Here is a 20328-nt window from a genome sequence, read left to right as displayed (position 1 = left end):
TTTTTTCTTTTCTTTTCTTTTATGAATTCTAAAGCTCCAGTTGCAAAACATTCTGCTCCTTTTTACCTCCTGATTGTGTTGCACTGAAAACCTTGAAGAACTGACACAAGATTCCTGAGTTCAGATTTTCCATCCAGATTGCTAGCTGCCCACTTTTTGGATTCAGTAAAATAAACAGGATTCCATTTTATTACTAGTATGTTGCAAAATCATCCTTGGATCTATCAATATGAAACTCAATGAAGAAATCAGGTTACTTTATCTCTTTATGATTCAGTTTGTTTCTTTTTTTATTTTTATTTCGTGTGTGTGCATGTGTTTGTTTGTTTTCCCACTAGAATTAAAACTTTCTGAGCAGAGAGGACTGGAAAAGCAATGTATAGAGTTAGCTAAATATATGTTACAAGAAACTGTAAGACATTAAATGATCTAATTGAAAAAAAAATATATGCTACATCACCCATTATCTCTGAAACTGCATAAATGACTCTAAAATCTTATAACAGAAAGTTGTTGTTTGTCAAGACAGACAATCTCTTTCCAAGCTGGAATAGACTGAAGCTGAGCTGCTCATTCATGAAAGAAATTAATTAATTTCTCTTACTGTTTCCAATATTTTGAAAAGAAATTTAGATTAAAATAGCTATAAAGCAGTTTGTGAAATGCTTTGCTCAGCTGAGGTAGTCCAGCGAGAGAGCAATCACAGGACTAAATTGACTATTTAAGACACTATGATGTTTTTTAATAGCCTCTGATCTCTTATACGTAATAGTTAAGGGGATTTTTTTTTAGACAACTATAGATGTACAATCTGTAAAAATAAAAAGCATTCCAGTGATTCTCTTAATCTTGATATATAGTGCTATGTTTATCTTCTCCATTTTGATCTCATTATATAGATCATCTTTGATAATGACATCTCCACAAATGTGGTTTTACTATGTAAACCAAAGAATGTGTATATAGTCAGCAGGCTGCCAGATAGCTTGAGGAAACTTAGAGAAGATGGGAACACTGATCAGGCTTTAAAGTTCACAGCCCTAAATTCTCAGATAGACCTCATGGATGAAGACTGCTAAATTTTGTTATTAAAAAAGATATCAACTTTAAAGACACAGAGCATATGAGGTGCTGAAATCATTCAGATACTTCTAAGTGGGAACTGAAGGCTCTCCAAAATTTTTCAAAACGCTGTTGAATGAAAGCCTAGCTTGGTCAACCAAATAATATTTTTAATAGTGATCTAAACAGTAGCATGGATAACTTTTAGCACATAAAACAGCAATTTAAATGAAAAAAAAATATTACAAAGATAATTTTTTCTCTTTGGAGCTCTAAAATGTTTGGGCTGAGATTCATATTTTCCTCTGTGCATTGCCTAATTTGTTGCAGTTTCTTCCAGAAGCAAATAATGAGCAAGGATATATCAATTAGAGCCAGATGGAAACATGAGGAACTATGTGTCACGTTGCTGTCAGCTCTTGTCAGAAAACCACAAAGTGCTCCTCAGATTCAATTTTCAAAGCTTCTATCTTAACTCATATTTTCAATGTGAATGTTACAATGGGAAGAAAACAACAACAACAACACACTTTTTTATGTAGCCCATTTCTTTAAAAGAAATATCCCTTCATAATATATTTGAAAAATTCTTCAGTAGAAAACAAGAAAACCAAGGTAGTAACTGCATGTTCAGGGAAATGTTCACCACTTTTTAATATAATAAAAGATAAAGGATCAGAGCTTATTGTTTGGAAAGAAATATTTAGTCATACAAAATTGCATAGGTTCAATATTTTAAATTGACTGCAATTTTGTTTCATGGTTAATCTACTCTGGCAAAGTGAAAGGCCTGAAAAATGTGTATGCGTTAAAGGGCTCCAACACCTTTAAAGTTCCTCATTTTGGCAGAGTGCTTTAATGCAACCTTAGTTTAAATGCGAATCAGGCCTTTAGGCAAATAAAATGTCTATTTCAGTTTGTCAGGTCTTTATACTTGAGTTTTCCATGGCATAAATGATTACATTCACAACATAGGAAAACACTGAGACAGACCTGCACTAATTACACTAATGCTATAATAGGAAAAATTGGATGAACACCATATACAAAATAAACTCTCATGACTTTGCAATATTTTGATTAGCAACTAGGCTGTTCATTTTAGAAAAAAAGCTGTGAAGACAAAAGCTCAAAGAGATATTTCAATATGTCAGTTCACTTGTGAGGCTTTTGGCTGCTTAGCCAACAATTCTTGTTAATATACAGTAATCAAAATATTATTTTTTTACTTATTAATTGGAATGCAAAGATTAAAAATAAGTATAGGATCCTTCTCCTGGTGTAATTGTGCCTACCCATACATGCATGTAGTAATTTTTAGTAAGTTTATAAAATCTGAACTTAATTAAAAATAATCTGATTAAATTGGGAAATAAATTATTCTCAGCAGGAGGTTTCAAACTAAGAATTTATATGCATGTTAATGTGATACATCCTGTAATTTTGTTATTCAAGTTATGGAAGATGTAAATTCTGTATCTTAATATTGCAAAAGTCTTGCTCTGCCAAAATTTTAAAGGATCTATTAGAACCTTTTGAATTGTATTTACTCACCATGTAAGACAAAATATGTACCTATCTTTAATGTAAACATTCTAAAACTGAATTCGTCAGTCTAATATAAGTAGAAATTTATGCCTTTACTTTCATTGTAAAGTACTAATATTGATTTTTCAATTTACTTTAAAAAACACTTAGGATATGTTCGAGAGTTGCAGGAAGGTCACTGATATGAGTGAATCTGCACAGCCAATGAAACTGCTTTGAATTTTTCCTTTCCTTTCCTTTCCTTTCCTTTCCTTTCCTTTCCTTTCCTTTCCTTTCCTTTCCTTTCCTTTCCTTTCCTTTCCTTTCCTTTCCTTTCCTTTCCTTTCCTTTCCTTTCCTTTCCTTTCCTTTCCTTTCCTTTCCTTTCCTTTCCTTTCCTTTCCTTTCCTTTCCTTTCCTTTCCTTTCCTTTCCTTTCCTTTCCTTTCCTTTCCTTTCCTTTCCTTTCCTTTCCTTTCCCTTCCTTTCCTTTCCTTTCCTTTCCTTTCCTTTCCCTTCCTTTCCTTTCCCTTCCTTTCCTTTCCCTTCCTTTCCTTTCCCTTCCTTTCCTTTCCTTTCCTTTCCTTTCCTTTCCTTTCCTTTCCTTTCCTTTCCTTTCCTTTCCTTTCCTTTCCTTTCCTTTCCTTTCCTTTCCTTTCCTTTCCTTTCCTTTCCTTTCCTTTCCTTTCCTTTCCTTTCCTTTCCTTTCCTTTCCTTTCCTTTCCTTTTTCCTTTCCTTTCCTTTCCCTTCCCTTCCTTGATACAAAGAATGTACTTTCTATTTAATTTAGTAGTAAATATTTTAGTAGCAAAATAGTAGACCTCCAATGATCTTTGTATCAACAGAAGTGAGGAAAAACAATTTTTCCATTTTTTTAGTGCAAAAACTGGAATGTGAAATATGCTGAGGATTTTTCCTCGTCATGAAAAAAAAGCTGGCTCTGAATATACTCTGATGATTTCATGCTATTTAAGGACTGTGGATATTAGGAAAAGTTTTTTCACCAAGAGGCTGGTTGGGCACTGGAACAGGCTTCCCAGGGAATAGGTCAAAGCACCGAGCCTGCCAGAGTTCAGTGTTTGGACAATGCTCTCAGACACATGATCTGATTTGTATTTATTTATTTATCAGCGGGAGGGGTCTGTGTGTCCTTTGGGGACCCAGGAGTTGGACTTGTGGCTCCCTACCAACTCGAATATTCTATGATTCTGTGACTCCTTTCTGCTGGTAAGTTTTCTGATGTAGTCTTTGGATTATTGTGAAAAAAAAAAAAAAGAAAAAAAAGAAAAAAAAAAGATAAAGTGAGCCAAGACAGCCTAGTTTTTCATTCCTTTTTCATTCAGTCCCTTACACTTTGAGATACATGACAATCAAGACTGAAGCCAACACCCTGCAAAGATACTAAGGCACCTACTTGCTATGAGAATAGCATATGTTTATACAAAAAGAAATGGCACCTGCATTCTTTCCTTAAGAGAGTAAAGTGGAGTTTGTGTTTTGTTTTCATTCCTCTAAGTGGTTTCTTCATTTGCTTCCTGCCTTTCATGCCCTCAGGAGATTATTTTTGTTTTCACATTTGATAGCTTACTGCTCCTAGCACACTTGTCACATCTGTGCATTTTACTACTGCTTCTGCATCATACAGCTGTGTCATTCATTCCTTTTATTCCTGTTTAACATTTCTCTCTACAGCTTAATAAAGTCCTTTTGAATTTTTATCATTTAGATTTCTCATTTTACTCTATTTGGCTTAACATGCTCTTATATTGAGAGTCAGATGGTCATTATTGCTCTCACTGATGAAGCTGAAGTTCATTCAAATCAAGTGTAGTTTGGGTATTAAGAAAATGTACATGGGTATCTGGGGAAATTATGGATTCCTTGTAAGCAGAGGTTTTCAAGAACAGGTTAGAGAAATGTCTGTCAGGAGTGATCCAGGATCCTCATTCTAGAGGTGTGATGGAAAGCAGTGCAAGGCACAGGCTGCGTGATCTAGGATTTCCTCTCCCCCTACATTTTCTGAGATATGTCCTCTTTTGATGCCAATAATTTTACAGATGTCTCATAATTTTATCTACAGAGTTGATCAGTACAGCAAACCTCATGTCTTATTGGACAATCCTTATATGATCAGGCAAATTCTATTACTGATTAAAACAATACCTGTCTGGACTAGTTCCATTAAATTCTAAGGATTTACTCACCATTATTCACCATAGCTGCAATGTTAGCTATTAAGACATGCTCGCACATATGCACAAAGCTGTATCCTAATGTGAGCAGATTATCCTTACAAGAAAGCCTCCAAGAAAACATTAGCCATTTGCTTTTGATATATTTTGCATTTCCATCTTCATCTCCAGCACTGTCAATCTTAGAGTTAGCTAAACTCAGCAGAGCAGGAAAAACCTCTCTTCCCCTTCTCTTTGAGCATTGTAATTCAAAACCCAGCAGAAGAGAAGGTATTTTATACCATACATGAAGCTGTCCAAAGCATCAGCAAAGGGGAAAACGGCTATCTTGACAATGTGATTTTTTACCAAGATGCTTGGTTCATACTCTTTTTTTTTTTTTTTTTTTTTCTTCACAAATATGCCATTTTATCCCAGAAAGAAACAGAAGTGACAGGATGAGAAAAGACATATTTTAAATCTGAAACCTGTCATCAGAAAAGCACTCTTCATAGACTGGATATTTCAAAGCAGAAGTTATACATTTGCACAAGTATATAGCATAGTAGGCCTTTAATTTTTAGTGAGGCCTCTGAACTATTTTGTTATAAATATTTAATCATGTGGCTGTCTCCATCTGTGTGTACTTTGCCTTCAAACCTGCAGGAAAAGCTGCTGTTTATCATGCCCAGTGGTCACTTAATTTGTGTGTCAGGGTGGGCTGTAGTACAGAAGTCTTTATCCCTCACAGATTATCCTCATGGATAATTTACTACTACCTTTCCACGCTCAGCCATTCTCTTAACTGGAAAGGGCATGGGGGGAACTTCCTCAACTGTAAGGAATGTATTTGTGTTAGTTGCATGAGAGCACAGACTCCAGAAAGGTAAGAAGCCCTGTTTAAACTTGTAGGAGAGTATTGACACCATTAAGTCAGGTGCCTGGACGTCAAGCATAGGCTCCTCGTATAATGAGTGGAGCATCCAGACTGTAATTATGTGCACTTTGAAAAATATGAATGCTTTGGATTTATGTTGTACTGAGGATTTCAGCAGTAAAAACTATACATGGATGCTCTCATCGTCTTTTCTCTACCTCCAGCTGTCCTCCAGCTGATGGTTTTGGAATGTTCTCAGTCCTGTTTGTAAAAGCCACAGGAAAGCTGCTCAGTAAGTCTACTGTACCAGGGAGACTTTCAACACACAAGGACGCCTGTGCAAGAGTACATAGTATCACAGAAGGCCTGAGGTAGAAAGAGTTCTCTCGAGACGGTCCAGCCCCTCTTCTAAGACCAGGGCCACAGAAAGCAGGTTGCCCAGGACCATGTCCAGTCAAGTTCTGAATATCTTCAAGGAGGGAGACTCAACAGCCTCTCTGGGCAACCTGTGCAAGTGTTCATTTGTAAGTGAAATTGTCGAAGCTATCTGCATGTAACTATTAAATCTTTATATTACACTTTCTACAAACTGTCTTAAAAAAAAAAAAAAACTAATGAAAGAGTAGCAATATTAGAGTATTGTTCTGTACAGTACAAAAAAAGGAGCACCCAACTATAGTAAAGTAACATGCTTAGCTTGAAGCAAACAAAAAAGAAGCACAAGTCCTTTGCTGTGAATATACTTGAATAGTGTACTTTAAAAGATAAGAAAAAATGCTCTAACACTGGCATTAAAAAGAAAAATAAAAGTATAACCCATACAAGATTTTTTTTTTTTTTCACAAAACTAAATTTATTCAAAGCAACGTTTGTTGTATTTCCGACAGGTGAAGTAATGTTTGAAGCTACTATTTAGTGCATAACTTTGGTAATCAGATAAGACTTTTCTTATTCAAAGTAAAATTTGAATTCTCATTTCCACTTTTTATAACACTTTGCTAGTTTTTGGTAGCCTTTGAAGGGCCATATGTTACATTTAAAGTAAATTTAAAATCAGGTCAATTAATAACATTATATAAGGAATCTGTAAGAATGAGAATGCAACTTAAACGTGCATAGCAAAGTTACCTCTCTGTACTTAGTACACAGGAAACAAAAGAACAAAATTAATACAGCACATACCAGAGTCTTGGACTGCAAGGATCCAGGGTTTTCCTTTGTTCTTCTGCTGTTGTATGTGTAATACTCAGCATGATCTTTCCTTCTGTAGGGAAGAAGAGAAATTTAAAATGAACAGGATGAAACTAGGATTCATTTGTAAAGCGCAGAGATCCTTGATGGAAAATAATACAGAAATTATGGGATATCATTAACTATTTTTACATGCATATATATTATCTGTTTCTGATAGAAAGATTTTACATGCAGTGCAAATTTGTAAATTGATTATATTTTTGTTAAAACATTCAGTGGTTTTGAGCTATCAGGCTGTTAAACTAAGATGATTAAGTAAAACCCCAGTTATAACATTTAAATATTTCTCTTTTCTTTTGGTCCATTTGCTGTGACATCTGCCTTAGATCTAAAAACTACCAGCACAGAATTTATTGGCTATGTTTTATCAAAGCAACTAGAGTGAAATATCTGGGAAGGGCTGGTCACATCCACCTATCTACTTATTCTCATTATCATTATGAATAGCATGTAGGCAAGAATTCCAAGAATATATTTATATACTTGAGAGTTTGTTTATATTATAAATAGAATATTACCCTAAACCATGAAAAGTGTATTGCCAGTTTCTGACAGACCAGAAGATTATTCATTGCACATCAAAATTTGCACTTGCAGAGAGTGATAGTCACTGTGATTTCATGAGATATTTGAAAGAAGGTTGTGCCTGCAAAGCATTTGAAATATATGTATTTGAAATATATGTATGGATATTGCACATATATGTGCATACACATACTTAAATGTATCTATATATATATATATGTATTCTATATAAACATATTTGTATGTGAATATATATACATTGTGGTAAAAATGTTGCTGCCTCAGGGACTGCTACATTCTCCAGGGAAAAAAGTTCTCTACCACAACTTCTCTATCAGTTAATTACAGTGTTTGCATATTTGGTAGCTGATGAAATTTATAGAGTATTTCTAGATTAGAGAATTCATAGTCTTTGCATAGCTTAATTTACATGTGCTTCATATTACTTATGCTGTATTAGAACAGGAAAGTAGAATGGGAACAGGACAAATGAAATGAAAGCATATTCGATTTAATACAGTTAAAAATGTGTACACATTTTATACAATAAATCATCGACTCAAAGGAGACAGTGAAACTCCATGTCAAAATTTATTATGAATAATTGCCCAATAGGATGAAAACAATTGAATATATGGGAGTAAGTGTAATATCGTGCATAATTGCATTAACTATGCTGGTAATGTATAAGGGATATCAATACTCAAGCTCTGGGATCAAATATAACCTTTCCTATTTAACAGAGTATAAGAAACATTCCCTACAAACATGTGATTGCATAATCATCAGTTATGTACTTGGAGAGGCATAGATTGGAGAAGCCAAGAGGGATTGTTACCGATCACATCACCTGATCACATGTGCAGCACAATTCCATTAAATCATTCCTGGCCTAGCCCTTAGTTGCTAGCTGTGGGAAAGGAATTCGCAGGGAGCTTTGTGCTGTTTCGTGGGAAAGGAATTCTCAGGGAGCTTTGTGCTGTTTCACACATCCCTGAGTTCGAGATAATGAGGAAAACAGCGGTAGAACCAAAAACTTGAGCAAGGTTGAGATAAAGTAAATTGGCTACAGTGTTAACGATGAGCTTTGGGCAGTGGCCAATTGCTGGCTGGCTCAAGGTGCATGTCTGAGGGTCTCTAACCAATTGTATGACAGATTCGGGCACATGGACAGCGCATGGGTTTACGGGGAAAGTATATATAGTAGTGAAAAAGGGCAATAAACATCTCCTGTTCAAGAGCCATCAGGAGTCCGTGTCTTGCATCCCTTCAGCTAGCTGTATTCTAGAAAGACGCTTTTAAAACTAAGTTTTCAAGTTTCATATTCCAACTACTTGTGAGAAAATTGCTTATTTTCTTGCTATGCCATTATTTGGAGAAAATAAATACTCTTTTCCACTTCCAGCTCAGGTTGTTTTTGTGACTATGATGAAGAAATCTTTTAACCTTGTATAATGTTAAAAACATACTATTTTCACACCATCAGCATTTGTTCAGTTTCAATTGAGACTGTAATAAAATTTAGTATTTCAAAAAGTGACAAAGACCTATTCAATTCTCAACAGAAATCCAACAAACAGTATTTCAACCACTACATTTTAAGAGCTACCCCCCCCCAAAAAAAAAAAGAGCAGCACTGTAGCTCAATCTGTTATCTACACAGCTGAGAATTAAACAAAATTTTATTACTATTAAGCATCTTCAGACATAGATTATAAAGCATCTTTGAAAATCCACTTAAGTAGATACCTACCTTATTATAAGCTGGAAATAGGTACACACTTTTGAAAATTCAGCTCCAGGGATTCATCTCAGTGTCCTTACCTCTTTATTTGACCCTCTGCTCTCAGCTGATCTAGGATACATATTGACTCACTCAAAGAAACTGCTTTTTTCAGACTTGCTTTGTATATGATCGTGTAATATGGTCTTGCAGAAGCAGTGTTATTCTCTTGAAGAGAAATATTGATTATGTTAAGTATATGCAAATATTCTGATGGATGAGGCCTCCAAGATATATGATTTTATTTTGGTATCTCTACTTTTTTTTCTTTCTCCCTTATAGATCTTTACTAATAAAATATTAATTCTATACTCTGTGTCCAGTTCTGTAATTTCTACTTGATTTTATAGTCTATTCATAAAGAAAATATAAGAATCTAAGTGCTTTTGTGTGCCTGTGCTGATTTTTTGAGAACACAGAACTGAGTAGTAGGTATCATGGATCTAGCCTTCCATATCTTTCTTTTCAGTTTCTGTTTGGCTTATGACAAATTTGAAAATCTGAGCTACACCAAAGAAGTTAAAAACCTTTATTTGAAAGGAAATGACTTTGTTGTAGAAGTGGTTAAGATTTTAGACATAGATCAGTATTTTTTTTTCCAAACCATTTAACTTTCTCCTTAAACTACAACCTTTGTCTTGAATTTCTTGAATACAAAAATGTTTAGGATGTTTTAGTTTTTTCATCCTCTTTGAAACAAATGTACAGAAATTTTCCTTCCCTTTCAACAGTCAGTACTTCATACAGCTCTCCTATGAAATAGATTAAATGTCTTTTTTGAGCACCTTGAGATTCCTTGGCATAAAGGAGCACTATATGACTTGAAACTGGTGTTGAAGTATACTTACAGAAGAAACTGTTGTTACTATGATCTTTTACTGAACCTGTCTTGAACACCTGTAACTGCCTTCTGTTTTGTCCCAAATGCTCCTAATGATAAAAACTGGTTTTCTCTTTGGAGCATATCTAAAATACTGCTATGGGTGCACTGTGTAAAAGGACAACTAACTTGCTGCAGTAGAAGAAAAACCTATGGTCTTATAATGTAACAAGTTGTTTAAACTTTCCAAAGAGAAACCTCCAGAGATGCCAGAAACTTCAATCACAAACCTCTATGCTGCTGTTGATGCCACTTGTGAGTTATTTTACATGTCCTGTATTATTTATGTAGATTTAAGTGGATGATGACATATTTAGCTTCAGTAAGTTGCTTTGTAAGGCAGATTTTCCCTAGAGAATATCAAGTAGAGGCAGGGGTAGGTTGCTGACTCACACCAGGTGAAGTATTTGAAATGCATGACTTATGCCAGTCAGATGGAAGGGGAACATCTGGTTTCACCCAAATTGAAGAGGAGAAGGACTTCACCTACACGTTCCTCCTGAGGATTCCACCTACTGCTCATGCACTGGAGTTTAGCATTCAAGCTTGGCCCATTACACTGAACATTGTTACATGAAGAAATAAATTGAAACTGAGAGTCTACGTTTTCTAATTTATTAATAATTAGATATATGGGTGGTAGAATTAGTGTCTTCAAGATATATATTTTTTCCCTCTCAGTTTTGTTCTTTGTCTTCTCTTTTGCTCAGTAAAGCTCACAAAACATAAGAAAACTGAAGGCAAAACTCCCAAGTCCACTCTTCTTTTTCTGATGCCTATAAAGTCATGCTACATGCCACACAATACATGTTCTATAGTTTGAGGTTCATCCAGAGCTGTGGGATGTCCTCATTCTGCTGCTCCTGTCAGGAATGGCACCATTTAAGTCTACCGGAGAACCATACCAAAACTCAGTGTTTGGGGACATTTATCTGTTTCTGGCCTTATAATCATCATCTTTCCACTTTAAAAACAAAACTATTTTCTTCTAATCAATTTTTGCCATGTTTTGTGGGTTTTCTTTCCCTCAATCACTTTTTTTCCTCCATAGTTTTGTTTGTAAACAGATTTTTTTCTTTTTCTTTAACAAATTAATAATTTCTGTGTATTATATATTTTAACAGAAATGTCAGATACTCAACATTGCTTGAATCATACAATTATGAAAAAACAACAATGGAATGGAGAGAATGAAGTTGGAGTATTTTCCTTCTGTTTTTCATTTTTCTATATCAAATGCACATATAGCTCTATACCAATCTTAATAAAAAATGAATTTCCAGATTCATATATCTTAGAGTGTCTAATAATCTAGAAAGGAAGACAGCACCTATCAGCTATTATGGGCATTGGAACTCTTACTGGCAATTTTTACCTGTTTTGGACACACGTATTCAAGGATCACTATCACATTTAGCGATGCTCATCTGCATCTGCTTATATCTTTATTAACCATATTATTTCCTTTTCGTACCTTTTATGCCTTTGAAGAAACTCCAAACCCTCTTGCCTGCTCTTACTGTCCACTGGAATCTGGAGGGATCTTGTCAACATTTCTACTTCTTCCATCACATCCCTCTCACTGCCTGTGTAGAGGGGAAAAAAAAAAAAAAAAAAGAAACAGCAGCTTTTATTGACCTTCTTGCATTACTGCTAAACAATGGGCAGGATTATTCATGTTATTAAAAACTTGTGAGATGCTGACCGCCTAGGCATAGCACCCTTTGGTGTGAAGATGAGAGGCAGCATGACACAAGAGTGTGGAAATGAAGGGTTTTGTGTTCTTCTGGGATTTAGCGAAAGCTTTGATCACTGACCAGGCTGTAGCAAGGAAAGAATCAGCATCAGATGCTCTTGCCGGTAGACTTTAAGACACTGTGGGTGGATTAGAAACATTGGCTCTGATGCTTAGATCTGATATAAGGTCAATTTGGTATTCACTTTATCTATATCTACCTAAGATGAGATATTCATCCCTCTCTTTAAAGATTTGCTTTCATATTGCCTCCACTGAGAATTCTTTTTCCGCTTTCTTACATTCCGTCTGTCCTACTGCTTTATTTTATTTTATTTTATTTTAAATTTTCCTTCTTCCTGACTCAGGATTGACATTTTCAGACACAGTCTTCTGTGTCATTCTAATTTGTCTCTCTCTTTCTTACAGTGCTGAGACGTGGTAACTGCTGAATTTTTTGGATTGTCATGTAGTCCAAAAAAAAAGTTTTTCTTTAAGTACTAGGGGAATGATTCTGATCTCAAGCTGCTTAATACTAATTCAACTGAAAAACTGAAAGTCATTCCTCTAGCTTTATGCTTACTACAATGAAGGCAAACCCTTTGAATAAAATATTCTTGCAGCATTTTATTTTCTGTTTCAAATGCTCTTAAAATGCATTAAATAATACGACATTGAATTTGTTTACTCTTTTGACATTTTACAAATGAAAACAAAGGTTGACAATTTATTTTTTGGGGCTCTTATCAAGGCTACTATTAGTTACCAGACTCCAATGATAAAAATACCAACATCTATTTATCTATCCCCAAATTCTTAGGCATGTCCAAAATACATTTTGCAAAACAACATGAGTTAAAGAGTTTTGGATAGTTTCCAATTCCAACAAGAGTACTCCAAATGGAAAATACTTGAATTGGTATGCAACTCCTTTCAAAGATCTCTGGTGTTCACAATGCAATCACCTGAATTTATTTGTTCGTACATAATAGTTATAAATTTGGTGAGGATGTTTTTAGTGAGTTCTTATGTAGATATGTACAATGAGTCTCATTGTAATAGTTATGTATCACATATTAAATGTGGTATACTAGTGACAATATACTTCAGGGACAAAGCTGGAGCTATATCAACACAGTGCTTGTTTTCACAAAATTTCTCCTTGTATCCCAGAGTTGGGGAAAAGAGAAGACGTTTAGCCGTCTTAAGAAAAGAAAAGAAAGTACAATGTAAAAGAGTTTTTCTTTCACTGATTTTTCTTTTATGAGACTATTCATTTAAATAGAGGAAAGAAAGTAAAAGTAGAACAATGCAAAACAGATAGGAGTTAAAGTGGTTCTTTGGTTTTGTTAATTTGTTGTGTCCCCCCACAGTAAACAATTTTACCAGGGAGTTTTAACTGATAAGATGCTAAGGCCTAATGCTTATCTAGTCTCCCAAAGGGCACACTGAATGAACGGCAAGATTAACCTGAGATGCAATAGTTAATATTAGAACATTTTCTAAGATATATTAAGCCTCGAGCCTGAAGGCTTAGATGCAACTCTAATAGGATTAGAAAGAAATGTAATGTGGTGGGCATATTTACCTGCATAATTGGTTATTTAGTACTAACCTCTAAAAAGGCGATATTGGACTGGATAAACTATGAGTTGGAAACTCAGTGACAATTTTCTTAATTTATGGCTGTACTGTTGCTGCATCATATGTTTGAGTTTGCAGTGCTGCTTGGAACAGGAATGGAATTATCAGTGACAGAAAATTGGGTGCATATGCATGCTTGAGAAAAACTACCTGATTCTAATGAGCAGAAGCAATTCATACTTTCATTTACAAATGACCTGTTTTATGGGATGTGATTTAGCTGAACAGCGAGATGTTCTCCATCCTGCTCACAGCACTTGCTGTGTTCCAAGGGGAACAAGTTGATTTTTCCTATCAGGATGATTACAGGTTCCAGAAAACCTATTTCAACATAAGCAACTGATTATTCATGTTCCAGTAATAGAATGGATGAAATGGAGACTTAGAACATCAGAACGGGAAGCCAGAGAAGGAGTGGAGCCAAGCACTCTCTACCTTCCTGTTATGCAGAAAATCTAATATGTCTGTGATACAGGAGACTTCTACCTCAAACTGTGAGTCTTCTGCAAATTGCATCTTGGAAAACAAGTGCTCCCTCACCAGTGCAAAAGCTAAAGGATTTCTCCTTTAGCATTTATGAATAATGGCCTTGAATACCATATATCCAGATACGAGGTATATATTTTCATCTTTATTTGCAAAGAGATCAATTTGAGACTTTTTTTTTTTGTTGTTTTTAATCTAGAGGACTTGCGAAAAAATATTGAAAATAGAGAAGACTGGAAAATAAACATATATTTTCCTCCAAAATAACCTATGTGCATTGAATGGATATGTAATTAAACTGAGATTACAATATATTCTTTATATTATAATAGAAGTCCCATGCTGTTTCAATTTACTTTCTGATTTGGGGGGAAAATAATCTTCAAGGGCACTCAAGCTTCTCCATCTAAGAGCAACAGGATTCTCTCCTAGAACAATCGGCACTAAGGCAACAACAATGCTGTCACTGGGTTGTAATTGGACTGAAGAATCAATGAGCCTCTGAAATAAGTGGGAACCACACAACTTGCTTCCCAGTCTTTCAGTCTCATCATCAGTGAAACATATGGTGACAGAATGGTGTTTGAAAGCTTTTTTCCAGCCACAAGACTAGAAAGTCTAGATAGAGTAATATCAGACCTTAGCATGAAAGAAAGATTCTGATAGCACCAGAGAGCTGGCTGGTTGGACCACTGAATGGAGTGCCTGATCTTTAACATTTTTTAAATAAATATAATAAAAAGAAATAAATTAAAGTCCCTCATATGTTGATGTCTTGTGAAAAATGTGTAACTTCCTGCTTATTAGAAAGTTGCACTGTGGAAAAAAAAGACTCAATTCTAAAACTAACACTCAAAAAAAAAATTGGAAACCAGAAAATTAATCTCTTTTATACATCATATAATTTTGTAGAAACATGAGGGAAAAAAAAAAAAAAAGTAAGAGAAAAAAAGTTCTACCAGGCCCAAACAAACCCTGACTTGTTAGATATACAGAACAAATCATAAAAAATATATATATATTTTCTCATGCCACTGCAAATGTTTAGAGAATGAAGGTTTTGTGGAAAGAACAATAAAACTGACAGATCATGGAAGTGATTCTTAGAATAATATTCTGCTTTAAAAAAATATCACTGCAGATATGTAACTATGTAATTTGTTGTTATAAAGTTTTTTCAATGCCTTACTAGAAAAAAAAATCAGTGTATAAATATTTCAAAAATCTCTCACTGGTAAGTAAGAAACTTTGACTGATAATGTAATAATCTTATTCACAAAAGTGATTTTCCTACATGTTTAGACTACAATTTAGCTTTCTTATATGAGTGATTTTTAAATTACTGTTAAAGAATTTTACAATAGCTAATTATTAAAGCTCCATTTATACTGCAAGGTTTACATGAAAGTCAAGAAAGTAAAAAATGAAATAAAGCATCACAGAAAACACAGCAAAAGTTTTCAGCACTTAGTAAATCCTACGTTTTTTAATTTCTTTATCAAAACTTCTGTTGCCATCATATACAAACCTGGGATTAAGGCATGACTATAAAACACTTAAGTTATCAAGAATATGAACACCAGTAAAGATAATCTCCAAAGACACGCACAAGTGTTTTGGTGCAATTGGAGGTCCGGGATTACGCTCAGGTAAGAGTTTAGAGAATTCCTTCTAAGTATATAAAAATAAGTCAAGCCTTAGGAGATGGATATATATAGACAATGAACTTTTAATTATTTTTCTAATTTCTTTGTTTCTCTAAATTACAGCAGTCAACCACTGTTATTTTTGAAAGTAGTTCTATGGTAACCATACAGATCAAAGCATGTGTAGAGGAGCAACATTTGTAGAGAAAATTATACCTCCTGTACCAAAGATGAAAGACAAAAAAAAGCAGAAAAACATCATGTCTATAGTTCCTTCCTTAAGTTCTCCCGTGTCTCTCAAATTTCTGATTTCTTCTGTCTCAGCTAATCTAGCAAAGAGATACATTTTCTCCTTACATATCTTGCTCTTCCATTTTTACTTACTGCATACAGACTTCTCCTTGTTTCCTTACACTCATTTTGTTGAATGGAAGAACTATAAAACACATCTGCAAGACCAACTTTAATGTTAATCACATGCTTCATTGTGCATAACATCTGAAAAGTCATATCAATTTGAAGAGTGACAGGTGAAGAGTTTTTTTCAGGAAAAAAAAAAGTATAGAACGAATCAAATCTTGAATTTCTAAGATCATTTTTCAGGTAAACTACACAAGATAAATTAATGGGCAACATATGAATGATTTATTTTGTTCGGGTGTTTTTAACATAATATAATTGTATTATGTCTTATTAACTCTCCGGAGACTCATAAGGCTCTTAATTTTGTTGTATACCATGAATCTATGGGAAGGAAAGGAAGAGATCTCTGCTCCTCACAGGAGAAGGATCTCTTCTCCCTAATCTCTTCCATTATTTACAGAAGGTTACCACATCCTTATGTCTGAGCCTAAATTTTAGGCTGCGAATCTTTCATCTGAAAAATTAACATATTTAACATTCTGTAGAAACTTCCCCCAAGACTGCAAAAAGCATGAAGTGTTTAGTGGCCTCAAGAAAGGATGAAGAGAAATAAATGTAATTGTGTGTGGATTTGACTAAAAGTCCAATCTGACAGCAATGTATGATTAGAGATATCTTGGAGAAGAGTTTTCTCAACCTTATTTTCTTTCTGTTTGCTCTTAACATTGTACACCGCCCTTTTAACTTGTAGTACTTGTGGGATACAAAACAGTCTGCAATTTCAGATGGAGCAGCAGGTCTCTCCTGAGAGGGCTTCTCAGGCCACATCTGAGTGAGCAAATGTAACACAGCTAAGGCTTATCCATGGCTCTGAGGGAACTGGAACCGTAGAAATAAATGTTCTTTACCTACAAAAAAGAAAGACCCCCATTCACCGTGTTTACTGGTGGCTGTCCTTAGGCTCTTAGCCTCAAGGAAAAGCCTTGTGCTGTTCCTCCCAAACTGTTCCCAGCCGTCTCAGGCCAAAACTCATGCAGAGGAAAGGTTGCTGAGGAGGACACTTAAAGTTCACATGTCGAGGGCTCAAGTCCTTTCCTTCCTCTTTGGTTTACTTGCCACAGACTTTTAATGTTTCAGTCAAGTTCTTTATACCCTAATTAACTGCCAATAAAATTATGGAATGTAGCTTACATTATTACTTATTTTCCTTTTCTTAAATGATGTCAGCATTCCAAATCTTTTTCCTGGATTGCATATTTTAATAATTTTTACCTCTGTCCATAAATGAGTATGGAACAATCAAGACATATCTAATTTTGACTGTGTTTTTAAAATAATATTGCTACATATGCAAAAGTAGCAGACCACAGAAATCAGAAAAGTGAGAAAAAATCATTATAAAAGGAGTATTTAATTTACCAGACTAAATCTTCATTTAATCCTTTGTTGTACAGAAATCACTCCTCATCACTGGCCATAATTTCTCCTTTCTTATTCTTATTTATCTTCTTCCATCTATCCTTTTCAGTTTTCATGTGCCCATAGAGATTCAGGGAGCAGACTCAAATCCAGTATTCAGGGTTTTCAGTATGTGGGCACAAGTATGGACTATGTTTTGTTTTGTTTTTCTCATGACTTTCCTATGAATTCCTAACATTTGAACTTCTGACAAGTAGTGAAAATACAGGAGACCTAGTTTGCAGTCGCAACACAGGTTTTATAAAAAGACCATTGCACCTCTTCATAAACACAGAGAACGGGATGTGTGTATGTGGTGAGGTGAACATTTTATATTAATATTCATTTGGCTGTTAAATGTAAATGCATAGACAAAATAAACCAGAAGAATGTGGTCTGCATTTTCATTAGTGTAATAGAAGGGGAAAAAAATAGTTCCACTTTAACTCATTTCATTATAATTCTTGTAATCAGCTTCAGTTTCCAGGAATTAAATTAAATTAAGTCTAGTACTTAAATTATAATAAAGACAATTTTTTGAAGATTGTGTTTGTACATGTGAAATATTTTGCTCTACCCATATACAAGACACAATAAAGCCCTAAATGGAATGTATTGCTCAGGTCAGTACAACACAGAAGTCTCTTGTCATTTAGAGCAAAAGGTATGTTAGGCTGCATTAGCAAGGGTGTGATATCATTAACATGTCTGTGAAAATATTCAGTCAAGGCTTGTTCAGGTAGATCATCTGCTAGAGACATTAAATTCTAGCTGGCAAGAATCCTGCAAGTTGCTGGGTGATTGCTTATGGTGCCAAATCACATATTTGTTTTCCTTAAGCAGTGTCACACTCTTACATTTACTTACAATAATTTCTTGGGCTGCCTTGGTGAGGTCTTATGACCTTTGACAGGGTGACCCCAAGGATCCAGGCAGTTCCTCCTGTGCCATGCAGAGACCTACCAGAGGCAGAGCCTCCCACCCACCCATCCACAAATGCAGGCCACCTGTCTCTTCCTCCAAGCACAGGGACGTGTACTGACACCTACTGAGTGGATGCTAGTATTTGTCTCCTGATGGTTTTAGACTTCACTTCTAAAACAATTTTTCTGACAAAACAAACAAACAAAAACATTATTGGGATGTCATCAATGGGAGTCATAACACCAGCAGACAGAGCTAAATATGACAACAGAGTTCATTAGCACACACTGATTACATACTCAAGCTTCAAATCTCTTCAAAATATCAGTAATGAACAAGTGTTTACACTCAGACCAGTCACCAAAATCTCGTTTCCATCTTCTTCATGGAGAAGTCATCTTACAGCAAAGAGCAGAACATTTGGAATGGATTTGAAGGAAACTAATTCACCTGGGACTTAAGAACTTTTTGGAGTAGAAGGCCTTTGTCAGCTGAGTTAGTTCTCAGGATGTGGTGATGGAAAAAAGTTTGGACTATCATTTTCTACTGCTAAGTCAAATAAGAAGAACTTGAATAATCAGATGAGCTATACTACTTTAAAAGCAGTATTACATCAAGGTCGATCCCAGGCCTTCATCACCATAAGCAATTATGTAATACAAAGCTGTCACACTTAGATATAAGTTGGTATTTTGTCACTGTCCCATAACTGCCTTATAAACAAATATACTTTGAAGGGCCTCAGTAGCGCAAGTACAGCTTTTGAGATGAAGGCTAACAAAGTTTCTCTTCTAATGGTCCAGTAGTACTTCACTTTCCTCCAAATACATGGATATTTTATCTCAGGACAAGTGAAAATTATTGTTGAAGGCTTTTCCCTCTGTTTCTAGCAGAGTTTAACCCATGGAAGGTGAGGTCCCAGATCTACATCCAAACTGTACTTTTGCCCTATAGAGCCCTATCTGTTTGGTATGGATTGCTTGCCATTAAAGATTGTTTGCTTGCAGTGGGTTTCTGTATAACATAGAACCTGCTCCTTTCTACAGTACCAAAGATCTTCAAGATTTTAGCAATATATCTTGAATATCCTGCTGTCTGAGTGTCTCTGTCTGCCTAATCTGTGTCTTTAATGGGAAAAAACTGGCTGGAAGTGTTTTGTAAATGAGGAAGAAAGAAAAAACATCTGTTTGAAAAATATGTAAGCTTTCTATTTAAAGCAGCTATTTATCATCTTGTTAAAATATGCAAACATATAATTCCTAATCAAAATATGCCCTAAATCAAGACTTTCTATTAAATCAAGTTCTCCTATACAATTTTTGATTGGGGAAAGGAAAATGATCAAGGAAAAAAAATTTCTTTTTGTCTCTACAGTGTTTATATCTCTGCACAAAACTGTTGGCATCCCAATTCCTTTGTGTTTCCCTAGTGAGAATATAATGACTTCACTTAAACAGCTCATCTTATTTAGAGCTATAGATAAAATTATGAAATTCCCTTTCATTTGTCCATCAGCTAGAAGTACTTATCCAGCCACTGTTTTTAAATGTTGCATGGTCTCTTAAGAATAGCTGTAGTATAGGCACCTGGGTCAAACCAAGTTTTTAAGACACAAGTACTTCTTGGCAAATATGTTTTTATTGCTTCCTGATCTCCTGCAAAGTCAGCTAAGCTTCCTTGTGTATTGTTCCTTTGGGTAAGATTAAAAACAACACAGAAGATATTTTACTTTAAAGCTGTTGAGTGTTTCTGCTGGAACTCTATGGTAAAGAGAAAATTGTACATCAAGAGGAAAAAACAGTTGCATGGGTGAAAGAAGAGGTGAATACCTATTAAATTAGCTAGTGATGACAATTATCTGTGCAGAACATATGTGCATATTCAGTACACAGGTTTTTGTTTTGTTTTCTAGATTACTTCTCAGAATATTCTCTGAATGACAATAATATGCAATTTTTTTTTTATTGCTGGTCCAATTTTTCACAATTTCAAGA

General features: G+C 34.9%; 1 long non-coding RNA gene across 1 annotated transcript; it reads right to left on the bottom strand.

The window, feature by feature from the left end:
- Positions 1 to 5250: 5250 nt before the first annotated feature.
- On the bottom strand, positions 5251 to 12102 carry LOC308193064. Its single transcript, XR_013949354.1, has 3 exons — positions 11553 to 12102; positions 6819 to 6900; positions 5251 to 6142 (listed from the first exon to the last, which is right to left on the bottom strand). It is a non-coding gene; the product is annotated as an uncharacterized lncRNA (long non-coding RNA).
- Positions 12103 to 20328: the final 8226 nt, after the last annotated feature.

This window comes from Anser brachyrhynchus (genome assembly GCF_964034855.1).
Source record: "Anser brachyrhynchus genome assembly, chromosome: 3".
Taxonomy (NCBI): Eukaryota; Metazoa; Chordata; class Aves; order Anseriformes; family Anatidae; genus Anser; species Anser brachyrhynchus.
Note: the sequence above shows the minus strand (reverse complement) of the source record. Positions and strands in the feature narration are given on the sequence as shown.